Below are 12,822 nucleotides of genomic sequence, written 5' to 3' on the forward strand. Positions count from 1 at the left end.
CTACAACGGATGTAGAGCTGACCAAGACAAAGTATAGCACTCAGACAGCTAAGTCCTTGTTGGTCCTAGTTAAAACTCCCTATAAAACTCAGAGACCGTTGTCGCAAAGTCGGCCCTCCTCTGGTTTCAGGGGCTTCCTTGACCGGAAATCTCGTAGAATGGGGGAACAACCACTGGAGGCAACAACGGACTCGGTTTTTCTCCCGCTCCTCAGCCTCCTCCTCAGGTTCAGTTGGCAACACCACCAAAAAACCTACAAAATGAGGGTTCTCCACTCTTCCACGACACCCCAGTGGGAGGACGCATTGCATCTCATTGGGAGGTGTGGCAGACCATCAACGGGCGGGCTTCCGCTTAACCCTACCCTACCCCACCCTCCAACCCTCCTTTCCAGCTGTCGGGATCGCCCTCCCTGAATGCCGAGGTGCAGAAGCTTCTGAACCTCAGAGCGGTGGGACCCGTTCCCCTCGTGGAGCGAGGGGAGGGCTTCTACTCCCAGCTGTTTACCGTGCCCAAACCCAACCGGGCTGGCCTGCGCATAATCCTAGACCTTTCCCAGTTCAATCTTTTCCTACCCAAGAGAAATTCACGATGATCACGCCCAGCCAGATACGGTCTTCCTTGCAGTTGGCCGATTGGCTCAGCGTGGTGGATCTTCAGGATGCGTACGTGCATATTCTGATTTGGAATCCACACAGGAGATATCTCCATTTCTCTTTGGGAGAGGAGCACTTCCAGTGTTCGAGTGCTTCCTTTTGGCCTCAGCTCGGCGCCGCATGTCTTCACGAAGATGATGTTGGTGATTGCGGCCTATCTTCGTCTGCAGGGTATCCATGCGTATCCGTATTTGGACGACTGGCTCTTATGCAGCCCTTGCCCGTTGAAAGCCGCGTGCAATCTTCCTTCTCTCCTAGAGCTCCTGTTCTATTTCGAGCTGTCAGTGAACTGGCGGAAATCTTCCATGACGGTCTCACATGACTTGATTTTCCTGGGTTTTCGCTGGAACACGATCGACTGCAGAGTGTACCTGACCGGGGACAGAATTGCGGATCTGTTAGCCACGTGTCAGATGTTTGCGCAGTCGGAGAGCATGTCGGCCTGGTGGTTCCAGAGGCTTCTGGGCCTCATGGCCTTGTGTGTGTTGGCTCTTCCTCTTCTCAAGATGAGGTGAACTCAGATGGCTCTTAGGAGTTCTTGGCGTCAGGCTGTGGATCCGGACTCCAAATTGATAATGATTCCGACTTCCATGATAGTGGACCTGGAGTGGTGGTCATCTCTCAGCAACCTGTCGGTGGGTGCGAGGTTTCAGGACCCAGCCCCTACGGTGACGGTCACAACGGGCTCCTCCCTTCTAGGGTGGGGTGCGATGTTGGATCTTCTTGAGGTTGCAGATCTTTGGTCGCCTCAGGACAAGCTCCTCCACATAAATCATCTGGAGTTTCTGGCAATTTTCTTAGCGCTCAGGGCTTTCAGACCGATCATGGCCAACAAGGGTGGTCCGCATACGCACGGACAATGTGGTGTCGATGTATTACATCAACAAGCAAGGGGGAACCAAGTCATCGCCCACCCCCTCCGTGGACCTGTCCATCCAGATTTGGGAGTGGACTGGTCTTCATGGTGTCTGGTTGCTTGCAGTGCACATCCCGGGCCAGCTGAATGTCACAGCAGATGCCCTCAGCCGTTGGACAATGGTCAACTACGAGTGGGAGTTGAAGGCGGAGGTCCTCTCATGGATTTTCCTGCATTGGGGCACACCGGAAGTGGACCTCTTCGCTACAGCGGTAAACAAGAAGCTTCCTCAGTATGCCTCCAGAGGGGGGCTGGGGGCCTCCTCTCTGGGGGATGCTCTCGAGATTCCATGGCACAACATGAGGGCTTACGCTTTCCCACCTCTGCCTCTAGTTCACCGAGCAATTTCCAAATTGAAGAACTCGGTGAACTGTTCTCTTCTACTCATTGCCCAGTGGTGGCCGGCCAGGTTTTGATTTTCAGAACTTCAACACCTGTCTGTGTATCCTCCGATCAGGTTACCGGTGACCCCCGATCTTCACCAGGGGGAACAGCAACTGTGGAACCCCTCCCCACAATCGCTCAGCTTGGCGGCAAGGTGCCTGAGTTCAAGTCTTTAGAACATCTTAACTTGTCTGCGGATAGCATGCGTATTATCCAGGCAGCCAGAAAACCCTCGACTAGGTCCCTGTACAGAAGCAAATGGCTCAGGTTCTGTCATTGATGTTTAAACAAGCAATTGGACTTAAGGGAGGCTCCAATTGACACGGTACTGTCCTTTGTATCCTTCTTAGCAGAGTCGGGCATTCACGTCCTGTCATGCAGAACTTATCTTTCAGCGGTTTCCGCTTACCTTTTTACAGACCAATGCTCTTAGTCTCTGTCTAAACCAGTGGTTAAGAGGCATTTTGCAGGCCTGACACGCCTTTATCCTCCAATTCCTAATCCGCACCCGGCGTGGGATCTAAATGTGGTCCTGACGGCGTGCCATAAACCTTTCAAACTAATGGCCATGGTGGACCTCAAGTACCTGTCCTGGAAAGTGTCCTTTTTGGTCGCTGTTACATCAGCAAGGCGTGTGAGTGAGCTCCAGGCCTTGTCGGTGGAGCATCCCTTCTTGGTCTTTCACAAGGATAAGGTGGTCCTACGAACAAATCCTGCTTTCCTGCAGATGGTGATATCTGAGTTCCATCTGAATTAGTCGATCTCCCTGCCGGTCTTTTTTCCAAACCCTGTCGCAGAGGCAGAAAGGGTTTTGCATTGTCTCGATGTCTGAAGGGCTCTTAAATTCTATCTGGACAGAACATCAGAGTTTACGAGTTCTTCTCAACTATTTGTGACCTTTGGTAACCCACAAGGTAAGCAGGCGTCTAAGGCAACTATTTCTCAGTGGATCACCGCCTGCATTACGTAGTCTTACACCGTCCAAGGGCTGCAGCCTCCTAAAGGCATTCATGCACACCTGGTGTGGGGCAAGGCAGCCACGGTTGCCTTTTAGAAATATGTCCATAGTTCCCTTTCCTCCATACGCCCGCCCGCCGTCCCCTCTAATAAGGTTCCTCTGTTATTGCTAAAAGGTCTTTGACCTGGCTATAGAAAAGGACTGATGGCCGATGTGCGGGGCGGAGCCAAGATGGGTGGGGTTACGGCCGCGTGCCGGGCCCTGCACAAGAAAGAGGAAGGACACATTTTTGAAAACATTTTTTTTTAAATGCTTTTTACAAAGTGCTCTGGTCCCATCCCACAGGAAGGAAAGATGTCCCATAAGTATGGAGGAAAGGGGACTATGGACTAGGAGTAAGGTGGTCACTAATGTGAGTAACCTGGTTAATCTCCAAGAGGAGGTAATAGAGAGCTAAATCTCACCAAGTGTGACCAACAAAGGTGGATTTATGATCTTGACACTGTAAAACACGGCCTCAACATCGCCGTGGAATGGAGTGTGTTTATTTAAGAATGGAACCTGGACAACAATACATACCACACCTTTAATTACAAAATTATCTTTGATCTCCAATTACACAATGGCACCAAGAGTATTGAGCTTCAATCTCGGCATATAGACCTAGATCCAGTCAATATCACAAGCGCTCTACTCCAAAGTTAACTGTTTGGACAACAAAGGACTTACAGTCCCAGAATGCACTACAACATGGCCTTCACTACACTCAGTGTGTGCAGCACACATTAGATACATATTACCGCAGGGCATTTACATTAAGAAATAACGTGATATGTATTGCATATTGGACAGACTGACTCAGTCACGCTGTCCCAAACAATAAATACACAATCCTTTTAAATTTGGCTAGAATTGCGCAGGATTTACAGTACTAGATTGATTTACCTTATACTATGCGGTATGCGGTATACGGTATTGAGGCACATAGTACTTCCTCTTCATTTTATTAAATATCAAGTTAAGTTACCACATTAAATGTGTACATAGCAACCAAGGATAGAGTATACTAAATAAGCATTTTCAAAAAGAATAAGCAGATTAGATTTTCCTCACGTAGAATGTCACGTGATTATATGCCGAAAGTCACATGACTTCAGGCGAGTCAAACAAACACGGCGTGCCTGTTCAGACTTCCCGCACGAACTGGCCGGAGAGCAGAAAAAACGTCTACAACTATCGCAAGTAAGTGAAATATTGCAGTGAGCAATGTAGCACAACTGCAGTTGAATCAGTACAAGGCAGGCTGTAAGACATCCTGTAGCCTTTTTTTAAAGTAACTCAAAATCGGACAAACGATTGAAATAATGCAGTGAGCCCGCAGCTAACCAACAGTTTAATTAGTACAAGGCTGTAAGTCATCTCACAGTCATTCTAAATAATTCGGCCTGAAAATTAGACAAATGCTTGCAACAATGCAGTGAGCCACGTAGTTAACCAGCAGTTGATTCAGTATAAGGCTGAAAGTCTTGTTGGAGCTTTTCCAAATAATTCGGTCCGCTTTCTTTTGCACAATATCAAATGGCAACAACACTGTCCAACTAACACAGAAACTTAAGTATAAGGCACACTTTGACCCTGTGATGAAAGGTGTAACTGAAATATGTAATTTTGGCTTTTCATTGACAGATATCATTATAATAACCCGCTCTGAGTGCTGCTCCAACTTAGTGGATTTCGACATCGGGTCCGCAAATTAATTAATTGCCAACAACAGAAGGCACGACCCAGCACGTGAATCTAAGTAAGTTGCACCACAGTCTTTTTTTCCTCTGCAACAAAGAATGTATCCTTAATCTGAATTCAATATTGGAACACTTATGAGTTCCTTTCCCTCTATCTCTAGGGATCACGATACTGGATGTATAATGCAAATTCACCAGTTCGCAAGCTCAGAAGTCCCAAGTAGTACCACGGGTACAACAGGTTGGTGAAGTGTTTGATTCTTTGAGTAGATAATGAGTCATCACCTTTAAATAAGTCGGGTAGCACAGCCTCCTCTTTGAAAAATGTGTTTTTATATATTTTTGTAGATCATTAAACCCACAATTGGGGAACGAAATTGAACTTCCAGAAAAAAACAACCTATGTCCTGAAGATGGCCCAATACTCAAACTAGTGACAACCCAAGACAGGGTCTGGTACACATCGAAGGGCTGAAACATATGTCGACCATCAGGGAATCTAATGTGTTTTTCCCATGTCTTATAGGCATTATCTATTGATTGTTATGCTTGATGAAAAACACATTTAATTTACCCCATTATTGTTAAAGTGTATGTCGGATGAAAGTGGTGAATGATAATCAAAGGATCAAATGTTAAAATGAATAAAGAGAACTATGTTTTGCAATGAAAGCTGTCTGTTAAAATATCTAGTCTACCCAGGTGATTCCTCTACCAACTAAAAAGGTAGATCCACTTTATCCTACACTTTATCCTACCTTGCTGTACCGAAGGGACTAGCTAGAGAGGGGTAGTCAATCTGTTTGCTTCTTTATTATATTGTATACTCTCCCTCTTACACAGATTTGACCCCCTGTTAACAAAAATAAGGGAGTACCCAATTCTATATTCCAACATGGAACAGGCCTGTACTTTCTTCTGTGGTCTAAATGGATTTCAAGTATGAATGATGACCAATATGCTGCCAATGCTATTCACATGGAAACTCGTCTGTGGTCACTCATTGCAAGACATACCCCTTTACCAATCAGACCTCAGTCTTCTGGGAGCTTCTTTCTCACCAGTATCAGGATAGAAGAACCGATACATTCTCCATAGGAATGCTTTATATTCTATGTCCCAGATCTTGAAACCAATCTCAGATTAAGATAACAGGCTGGCATTATTAGAAAACAACTTAAAACTTCTATTTTATCCAGCTTTTCTCCTCCTTGATGTCCAGCAGTGCATTACCTGTGCTAACAAAAAGCATTTTCTGAGGTATTTACTGTTAATTCTCTGTCCTATAGTAGTGTGGCTGCAGTACAGAAGTGTATCATATTCCAATAGAGTTGTGTGTCAAGAGCAAGTGGTCAGGTGACCAGATTTGTCAATATGGGGTTGTTTTACTGAGGTCGAAATGTTCGAGGAAGAAACGACCAAACATCATTTGTTCGAAATAATGTTCAGTCTTTTCTCCCATGAACATTCATGAGGTGTCCAAACCCCTTCCTACACCCCCAACATACCCCCACCCCCTTACTTACCTTCCATTCCATCTCGCCATGTCCCTGCAATGCCTGTTCCCTTTCACTTCCGTGATCGGGAACCGGCGCTGCAGGATCCTTTCCTTTTCTTTTTTTCCTTCGTGTCAGCTGCGGGGGTGTCCCCCCACTTACTACACTGTATAGTATAGTGAGCGGGGCATTGCGTAGGACACCCCTGCAGCCCCCACAGCTTTTTTGTAGCTGCAGGGGGTGACCCCTGCAACCCCCGCTCACTATACTGTATATTATGAGCAGGTGTTGCAGGGTACTCCACGGCAGCTTTTTTTATTTGGTTGGGGGACTGCGGGACAGCTACGGGGGACACCCCGCCAGCCCTTTTTATTTTGTTTTTTGGGATGGCTGCGGGGGACACCCATGGAGCCCCCAGCACCGAATGTGTGATCTGGTCGAACCTTTCTGCCATTTAGAATTTTCGAACGCCGGAAAATCGGCCAAATCACGCATTCAGACATTTTTTGCAGTCATTTTGGCCTAAACGGATTTGTTAGATGAGGTTAAAGAAGAACTTGAGTAGGGTTGGGCAAAAAGGCTGAATATTGCTGTGCAGAAAAAATTGTGATTATTTTGTTTTAACCAAACTCTGCCATTTCACCCATTAAGTGAAATTGTGAATTTTGTCAATTTTCAAGCCTGTAGTTTTGCAATTTGGCGGTTTAGCTTCAGGCTTCCACATTCTTTGTCTCACAGTAGAGGTCTCCAAATTGTTTCTGGCCCGATAATTGGCCAAAATGTGGGTGCACCCAAAGCAAAAAAGCTGCCAAAAACTTTTACTGATGAGGTGCAGTGAGTAACAGCACAAACTTGCATCGGAGCTGCAGTGTTGGTGAGGAAAGCTGCAGTGTTGGTGAGGAAAAAGCTGGGCTGTAAATAGCATCTAAGGCTATGGCATGCTGGAGAGTGAGCAGAGTAGATGCGCATAGTAATTCTTACCTGGGGCCATTATCTGGTAAATTGTTTAAGTAAAATGTAATGGTGCCATCCCAATTAGCTGGTTGCAAACCAGGATGTGCAGAACCAAGCTTTATATAATTTCAACCCACTAGCATGGCAAGCTTTCGAAAATGTAAAATGCACCACAATAACCCCTATATAACACCCCTCCCTTGGAATCCCCCTGACCCCACTGTGCCAAGAAGTAGTTCTGTTTTGCAAGTTTAAAGGTTTATTTGATAACTTAAACAATATATATTATATCACGCTTTATAATAAATTAATAATTGGATATCACACTTAATCTGGTATGATAAAGATTAACAACGGAGAATCTGGCACTAGCACACTTCTTGATAATCACTAAGGAGTTGACATGAAATGGATAAGATAGCAACAATACTTTTATGGTTTCCAATGGATGCAATGTGGAATGAAATGCAGTACAGAAAATACTCAATATGATTTCAACAAAACAATGTAATCACTTTTCTCTGGCAATCCCCTCCCCCCTTTTATGCTATGCAAGGAAATGGAAGGAAGGCACACAATTCTCAGAAATGCAATTCAAATGTAATTCAGTTCACCCAGCAACTTAGACTACAGACGTTGAAAACACAGGCCCAAATGCTTTTAAATGTGCTGGCAATGTAGAAAAAAATATGCTAAAATGCTTTTAATTCCCTCTAGGAGGTTCAGGGTGAGTGAAATCAAGTTAATATTAGTCCAGGCTCACTTTAGCAAGGATCTAGGAGTAATTGGTAGGTTAAACGAATTTTTGGCAAATGAAAGCAAGAAGCTTCTGTTTTCACACGTGGAGAAATTTGCAAATCGCGGCAAAATTCGCGAGTGCGTTTTTCACGATTACGGCAAAACTATAGGGGGTAGGAATGCGGTTCTAGGTTCGTAGGAAAGCCACGAATCTGAGCTTTCAGGGGAAAGTTACTGCAAGTCTCTAGCACAAACGGTCACAGAGATATGAGCGATTAAATAAAGGTCGTTTTTCAGATTTGAAATTTTAAAGTTCAAAAGACAAGTGCAGCTTGCAACTAGCAAATCACAGGTGACAGCTTTACAAATGACAGGTGACAGTTAGGAGGCAGTTCTACTTAGATTAAATAGATTGGATTATATTATTTTAACTAAGAGATTGGTTCTGCACAGTTTTCTAGGTACTCACACTATATTTTTGAAATATGCCTTCCCACGGATCTGGTCAGGTTTTGGACTGGACTCCGGTCTCTGCACTTCACAGTGATCTGGGTCAGCTCTCTCTGGTTCTGCTAACAGGTCAGCTCTACTCTGCTGGTCTGGTCTGGGTCTCTGAAGGTTGATGGAGGTAAAGTATGGATTTTCCCGGCAGAGCTTCCAGCTGCAAATGGATTTGAAGGTCCCTAGCTGTCCTGTCTCTCTGCTTTTATGTGTTTTGAAAATGGGTGTGTGTGAGCAGCATCACTAGCCAGCCCCTCTCCACTTATCATTGGCCAAGCTTTCATTTCTCCCCTGATTGGGGAAGCTAAGTTGTGTCAGAGTGATGTCATTTTACGGCCTGCAGAAAGTCCACTCCTCCTGTTAACTTGCACACAAATCTAGATTTGAACCAAATACATATTTGCAGAGGTACATATTGTTTAAAATTACATGCACCCATCACATATCACAGGAGGTATACCCTGTCCAAATCTGCTCTTCCTGAGAGCTTGCATTCAGAAATGGCAATATTTTGCCCTTTTTAACTGGTTTGCAATACCGGACATTACCCCAAATTTACACACATGTGCGCAAGGAGTATGGACATTAGTTGATGAAGTGTCAGATTTTTCACATGCACACATTTTGAGTAATATCCTCTTTTCCGCTAAAACTCCCCTGAACATGCCACCGGTTCTAAAAACCTCTTAAAATGTGGGCAGAAAAATCACAAGAATTATGGTGTCATTTAAATAATTTTCACAAGTCCGTACTATGAGTTATTCATCTTTTTAGAGTTATGTTCTGGCCCCAAAGGGGTGTGGTTTTCCTCCAGCACAAGGTTGAATTTCTGGTTTTTCCAGTTCTGCCAAGCCAGCTTGCTCTCACAGGCAGTGCCCCTCCCCTTTGCTTCAGGAGGAAGCTACTTTTACAGCCCCCGTAATAAAACCTTTGCCTGAGTCAGGACAGGGCTTTGTTCAGAGCTCCTGTATTCTGTGGGGCTCCCCTTAATTCAATTATCAGAGAGATGGCATATCCTTAGTGTGGCCAGCAAAAGGCAGATAGGCCTGGGAATACAGCTGTGACTCAAGTTTCACTCCTGATGGGGGTGGCTGGTGGGCAGAATCCAGTTCCTTAAGCCAGGTTTCAGATAAAATGTCACTTTTTGTTACCCAGTTTAAGTCAAGACAATGTTTACATATGCAGCTAGAATGCTGATTCTAAGTTTAAAACTATGACATTTAAACAATTGCAACCTATGTGACACTCAGAAGTAGGTCACTCAGTCAATTTAAACACTTAGATTTTTTTAGTGTCTTTCAGTCCACATTTACTTAAACTGCTGAAATCCACAGCTCAGCCAGTCTTGTTATAAACCTTCAAGTCACTTCAGAATATAACTTTACATTGGATCCACCTCTCAGTAAGTCTTTCTTTGGCATGTTTTGGGTTCATTTATTCAGTTTTCTACAAAATCTGATGGTTTTAAAACGCCGGCTTTTGGATAGTGGTGAGTACTGGTACTGCACCCCTTTTGGGATTTAAGAAAATGAATTCCCAACAGTTATGGGTTTGCTTTTGGCAATCAGCATTGCCACTCCCAATGGTTTCAGACTACTGTGTGGGTAGTCCACTGGTGGTTTTAGGCAGTGTCCTTCTGTGCCCATAACATCGGCAAAAATGAGTGGCAGCCTATTCTTCATGCATTTCCCTGTGCATTTTCTGGGAAGCTCTGGCCATCATGATGTTTTCCATGTCAGTACTGCACAGTTTTGAGGTAGGGCTCGGATGCATGGGTAAATACATCCCACAAGCCCCCCTCTTGCGATGGCCATTCTATTTCACGAATGGGACTCGCAAGACCTGGGATGTTTCCTCATCTTCTTCCAATAGATGGCACAGTTCAGCATCTTTTCCTCCATCCGGTACTGATCGATCGGTTTTCCTCGCCGGTCCTGATGGGAAGATTGGGCGGTACCCCGGGCCCGTTGCGTCTCTGCTACCGGTCTCCGGATCGTCCTCCTTGTCCCGTCTCCAGGTTTTCTTTCTCCTAGGACGACAAAGGAAGAGCGGCAATACCTATTCATGGACATTTCTTCCACCACTGTTGAGATAGTGGGGCAGCATATGCATTTCATCATAACGAAACATTACATTCTTATTTTGAAAAAAAAACAGTATAACTAAGAGACAGTTTCATGCAAATCACAATATTTTAGAGACTAGATGTGGTATGTTTTATGGTTGGAACTGAATTAGTCTGAGACAGTACCCGCTAGGATTCCAGTGGATTCCTCCAGTTGTTGCAGAGTGTGCCTGGGATGGCAACATTTCAACTGGTTTATGTGGACCCACTTGTCTTCCCCCGCTGCCAAAGGACCTTTGGGGATGTGGATTTTGTAGGCCACAGGGGAGATCTTGTCGATGATCTCAAAGGGTCCCTTCCACGTAGGCAAAAATTTCCGCTGTTTTGCCTGGTTTCTTTGGAAGTTGTACAGATAGACCCGGTCCCCCACCTGATATTCCTTCCTGGAAGTCTTTAGGTCATAGTGGGTCTTCATGCTATCAGCCGATCTTTCTAGATTCCGCTGAGCGTAAGCAAAAGCATGTTGAAGGTGTTTCCTTAAATTCTCCACATACTCATGAGTTGTGGAGGCATTTATCAGTGTCTGCTCTTGGGTCCTGTAGAGCAAATGCTGGGGAAGCACCATCTTGCACCCAGTCCTCAACTCAAATGGTGACATTTTGGTTGCAGATGAAGGGGTAGATCTGATGGCCATTAGGACCAGAGGTAATCGGATATCCCAACTTGGCCCAGAATCTGCCACAAACTTCTTTAATATGCTCACAATGGTTCGGTTATATCTCTCTACTGCCCCAGAAGAAGCTGGTCTGTAAGCAATATGCAACTTCCTTTTGACCCCCAGTATCTCCCACATCTTTGTCATTACTTCACTGGTGAAGTGGCTACCCCTGTCTGACTCAATCCTTTGAGGGAGACCGAAACGGGAAAAGATATGGTTAATCATCAGGGCAGCTGCTGTTTCTGCCTTGCAATTTGGGGCTGGGAGACATTCCACCCACTTGGTAAACAAGCATGTCACAGTCAACATGTACTTATTCCCCCTAGCAGAGCGAATCACGGGGCCTACAAAGTCGATTTGTAAATCTGACAATGGCAGTGTCATCCCCCGCTTTTGGAGAGGCGCACGGTGTGTGAGGGATGATGGCTGAAATTGTGCACACACAAGACACCCCTTCAAGTATTGGTCGAGGTCCTGCCCCATGTGTGGCCAGTATGCAACCTCTCTTAAGATTTCCAATGTTGTGTGAAACCCCCTATGACCGGCGGTGGCCGCATCATGGGCGTGACTTAACATCAGGCTTCGGAATGAGGTAGGAACCACCCACTGATCGTGGCCAGCTTTGGATTTCCTTACCAGCAAACCGTCTTGGATTCGGAACATTTTTGGACATTTCATCAACACTCTTAGGTCCTCTTTCCCAGTGTAATCGGTATCCGTCAGGGGAAAGTTCTCAGGGTCCTCAAGGTGCTGGTAAAATTTACCAATTATTGGATCCCCCTTCTGAGCGGTAATCAAATCAGCATCAGGGGTCTCCTTGCTCCATTGTGCAATTGAGAGGTCATTGTGAGCATTTGTCTGGGACCTAGTGATAGCAGTGACCTGGATTTCCCCCAACAGGGACTCAATCTCAATTAAATCCCCTTGGATGGCCCCGGTTTTGGCCAGCTGATCAGCTAAGTCGTTTCCAGTTTTGTCTGGTCCCTCTACTTTGGAATGACCCTTGATCTTTTTCCAATAGATGGTCATCTCATTCGAGGTGACCAGATCATCAATGTTTTGGATCAACTTCCCATGTTTCAAGGGTTTGTTGTTAGCACATAACATGCCTCTGGTTTTCCAATTAACCAGGTGCTCCACGAACCCGTTCCGTACATAATCCGAATCTGTGATTATGACCAGTTCGCGGAGTTGATGCTGGACAGCAGTGAGGATGGCTTGATGCACAGCCATCAATTCTGCCACCTGACTACTTCGGGGACCAATTTTGTATCCAGCGGAGGGTTCTGGGGACTCATTCACCCATGCATTCCCTACGCCGGCCACCAGTTCGTTCTCCCCGTTGTTGTCAACCTGGTAAGAGCATCCATCCACATAGACAGTGGGCATTCCCTCACACTTGTCCTCTTCAAAGACTTTGTGTGGGGAATTAAGGTATGCCTCCATGTTGTCCTTGATTTTTAGACTTTCGTCCTCGAGACAATTTTCTCTGGCACAATCATGCAAGTCAGCCAGACCTTGCGCGAGTGGACTCTTCTTGTTTTGGCCATATCTGACCTCCACAGGAAAGCCTTGCATTGACAGAATCCAGGAAGTAATTCGGGAATTACTCACATTTCCGGCCCGGATTCTATCACTTTGGAGATATTGCAGAGGCTGGTGTGGAGTCTCCACTATGATGTGTTCCCCCTGGA

General features: G+C 45.5%; 1 protein-coding gene across 9 annotated transcripts in view; it reads left to right on the forward strand.

The window, feature by feature from the left end:
* MEF2D (myocyte enhancer factor 2D) overlaps window positions 1-12,822 on the forward strand; it is a 1,898,135-nt gene that overhangs the window by 578,577 nt on the left and 1,306,736 nt on the right. For 2 of the 9 annotated variants that reach the window (XM_069607151.1, XM_069607152.1), the window contains 2 exons: window positions 4,601-4,715; window positions 4,818-4,897. The exons of the other annotated variants lie outside the window; for them this stretch is intronic. The gene's annotated coding sequence lies outside the window, so the exon portion shown is untranslated. The remainder of the gene's footprint in view (window positions 1-4,600; window positions 4,716-4,817; window positions 4,898-12,822) is intronic. 9 annotated transcript variants of the gene reach the window in all.

The sequence above is a fragment of the Ambystoma mexicanum genome, chromosome 1p, assembly GCF_040938575.1.
Source record: "Ambystoma mexicanum isolate Mex_15411 chromosome 1p, UKY_AmexF1_1, whole genome shotgun sequence".
NCBI classification, from domain to species: Eukaryota; Metazoa; Chordata; class Amphibia; order Caudata; family Ambystomatidae; genus Ambystoma; species Ambystoma mexicanum.